Source organism: Cynara cardunculus (assembly GCF_001531365.2).
Source record: "Cynara cardunculus var. scolymus isolate 2C chromosome LG 6, CcrdV1, whole genome shotgun sequence".
NCBI classification, from domain to species: Eukaryota; Viridiplantae; Streptophyta; class Magnoliopsida; order Asterales; family Asteraceae; genus Cynara; species Cynara cardunculus.
Window position 1 is genome coordinate 15,102,962 of NC_037533.1, and position 4,210 is coordinate 15,107,171.

Sequence of the window (4,210 nt, forward strand, 5' to 3'; positions counted from 1 at the left end):
AGTATTAGATCAAAATTCCAAATTTTTGGTAAAATTATTTGGACATTCAAATGAGATATTTTAATTTGGACTTTATAATATCAACTTTATTATATCTAGAGAATTTTTAATGTATATGGCATTACATAAGTTAACTTTATCAGTTACCCATCAAAACAAGGTTTTCTGAACTATATTTTGGGAACTAAGCCAGATGAATTCTAATCAATATGACTAGATACTAATAAAATATAATTCTAAATATAAAAACCCTATAAAGGTGCTAACCTGACGCTCCAAAAATGACGGATGTCACATTAGTTTTCTGTCTTTTTTTAATTATATTTGTAAATGCAGATAAGTATTATATCTATGATGCTGCATACCCGAATACCCGTGGATTTTTTACTCTATATCGCAATATACGGTATTGGTTAACTGATTTTCAACGTCAACGAACGGTAACTAAAGAAGAAAAGTTCAACCACGCACACGCACAACTTAGAAACGTTCAACCATGCGTCTTGAAAGCAAGATTCCCAATTCTGAAGCAAATGGCTTGTTATCCTTATCCAAAACAAATAGAGGTAGTAGTCGCTTGTTTTGCAATCCATAATTTTATAAGAAGATGTAATATCCAAGATCAACTGTTTATGCAATATGATGAGAACACCATGTTTACTGCATGGTGTGCAACATGGAGGAGGCATTGAAGAAGAATTTGTTGAAGTACAATGGAGGGTTTCTCAAGACAATCGATATGTGGCTAATCTGCGGGATCATATTGCGACTCAACTGTTTTCAATTGCTTCAAATTAATTTTTACAGTCTAGGATGAAAAAGAAACAATTTCTTTTGGTATTAATGTTTCATATCCCGTTTGTATTTAAGTATGAACGACTATTAATATATTTTTCTATTTAATTTGAAACATGAAAATTATATTTTGTTCTCTTATTTGGCAGTTAATCATATTAAAAGTAGTAAAATGATATTATTTTTATTGGTAAGCATTTATTTAAAGTATGCATTTTGTTTTTTTTTTCTTTCATTAAACTATTAGTAACAAAAATAATTATATATTATTCAACATATAATTACAAATAGGGTTATAATGGTCATTTTTATTGTTCGTAAGCACTTACCAAAAACATTTGTTGATCCTCTTTCTCAATGATTTGATGATAATCCTTTTTACCTTATACGAAGTATTTTATGTTTCTGTCTTTCATTTCCAGCGATCATCACTAAGTCTGTTCAGTGATGGCTGAGAACATGTAATGTAAATCCATCAGCAACAGCGATACTTCAAGAAGACAAAACTCACACCAAAGAACCTTCAATGAAAGTCGAAGACTGAAACTGAAGATTAGAGACTGGCGAGTGCATGATCTGAAGCAGTATTCAGTGATTACAACATGGTCTACACATGTGTGAAAACTGCCCAAGCTTCAGCGAATGCTGAAGAGACCTTCAGGTTATTCCATCATTTAGCGATCAAAGGAAGCTTGTTGAGCACGATTGCTTTTGACTTGTTCTTATACACATAAAGGACAAACACATACCCTTTCTAAAGTATAGTACGGTACGGAGCTGATTGGTTGACTCTACTACCCACCAACTTTATGAAAGGATGCCTGCTCATGAATAGGCTTTTGTACTATTCGTTGTAGCAAAGGACAACTCTTTCTCTAAAGGATTGACACATGTTCAAATCCTACTATGTTGTATTAAATGTGCATTTAATGCAATTGCTATAAATAGAGGTGTTCTATCTCCATCCAGAGATACTAATACTTACTCTTAAACCTTAACTTACGTTCATAAGTAAAAGAACACACATCTAAGAACACAATACTCTTATCTTCAAAAGCAAGTTAGAATGCCGTTTTAGTATTCTAAATAGTTCTTACCCAGAAAGAACTAACATCCTTCTAACTCTTTTACAGCAAATCTTTTCTCTATTTGCTAAGTACTAGTGTGTAACTTAGATTGTTTAGATAGGTTATTTTCACCTTATCTTTCCGCAAACAATCTTGTAAAATCTGTATTGATCTTTCTTTATCAATATATATTTTAAATTTTAAAAGTGTACTATGATTGTATTCATCCCCTTCTTCTACAAACTGTTATACAATATTGTAGAGCCTAACGGGACCAACAAGTGCTATCAGAGCAGTTTATTATCTATTCTTGTTGTTTAGTTGTTTTCTGTATTATATTATCTTTTTCTCAAAATAATCTTATTGCTTTCAAATGGCTTTACAAAACACAAACACACACTTTCAAGATAATGGTTCTCTTGCCAAACCACCCCGTTTTATCCGAGACAAATTTAGTCTTTGGAAAAATCGGATCTCCCTCTTTCTGGAAGGTGTGGATCCTAAAATTCCACACTATATAGAAAATGGACCATATGTTCTATATGTTATTTCTTCGACTGTTTCTGAAATAATAACGACTGCCGGCGATTCTTGAACGGCAGATTCCATTGCTCCCTCATCAATAGAGCGATGAAGATAAGAAGAAGATAGCTATAGACACTCGTGCTAGGTCAATAATAGCTATGTCTCTTATGGATGAGGTTTATCATTCTGTGATGAAACTCAAAACCTCTAAACCTATGTGGGACACTTTATGTGTTCAATATGAACGAACCTCTCAGGTTCAAGAATCTAGAAAGATTAATATAGTAAGACAATATGAAAGCTTTCTCAATGAAAAAACTGAAACTTTGTCTGAAGTACATCAACGTTTTAACTGTTTTCTTATAGATTTAAGGACTGTAGTGAAAGACCCAGATTTCAATTTTTGATAACAGGTTTGTAATACCTCATTTCTATAAATGATAAACAAACCACCAAAAGTTACATTTTTAAACCATTAGAAAGCAAACGGGATATAATATTTACGAGTTTCTAATTCGAAACGTCCGCTTAGTTTACAGGACGTTTCCGTAAGCATCTGTTTTCCAAAATATCCTAAAACGGACAAAAGAAACTTAATAGATTTGCAGAAGCTTAAACTATATACAAGACGGAGGACATTAGCTACCCGTTATCTAGATAATTGTAGTTACAATCAAAAGACAACTAATAAGTTACAATCCATAGTTGTATTCGACTTACTATATAATACCAAAAGAGTCGTGCTACTGGAAGCACCAAAAGCAAAGATCTCAATCTACTCGAGCTTGTTCTTTGCCTTATCTACACGGCCTGTAAAAATGTGAACAACTAAAAGGGTAAGCACATAATGCTTAGTGAGTAAACAGAAACTACTAACTACTAACTATTAAAGCTTCACTAATGTAATCCATGGAAGTCAATGATCACGAAGGATGTAAATCATGTAACAAGTAATCATCATTCGAGAATCATACATCTGAATATCAAAGTATCCAACAAATAGATCGTGTGAAAGTCATTAATTGATATGAACTGCCACCGAGCTATCCCGGTCGTGGCAAGCACAACAATATATATCATAGATTTCATACCACCCGAGCTATCCTGGCCAGTGAAATGATCTTCCCACCCGAGCTATCCTGGACAGCGGGGAAAATGACCGGACTCTAACTTGGTCAAATACGCACCATATCCGAGTAATCTCAGCTGATATGGGCTTAAGCGTGCCTCCCCGGGTGAAACACAAAGTAACTACCGAGTAGCACGTATGGAAGGACGGAGTGCAATAGCCAATAATCTTTTGAAATTGATAAGGAGACATAAAATGGATGAGTGTGGAAGCAAGTAGCAAATAGATAACACATGTTTAGCAAATAACAAGTTAAGTAGCCCTATAAACTCACAGTGCTTTTCGATATTCAAAAATCGAGCCTAATTAGGCTCTACGTCCATATATGTCTAAACGTTGTCCAACAGTCACTCTGGAAGGACCAAGTGAGCTTATTTAACACCTGTAATATGTATCCAAAGTTTCATAAAGATCCGACAACAATAACTTAACCAAACTTAATTTAAACTCATTTTAGTTACTATAATTCACAGCTCAAAATCAACTTTTTATTAGTTTCTAGATGCAATTATAACCAACCTAGAAGCCTTATTTCTAAAAAGTGTCTAAAGGACAGGTTTAGAGCTACATATAAGCTTTCTAAAATATTCAGAATCATAGCAATCTGGGCTACGGTTAAGAATTAATCTCACATTCAAAACAGCATCTCGGATAGATTCGGTGCTGTCAAATTCACCAACTAAATAGGCTAAAA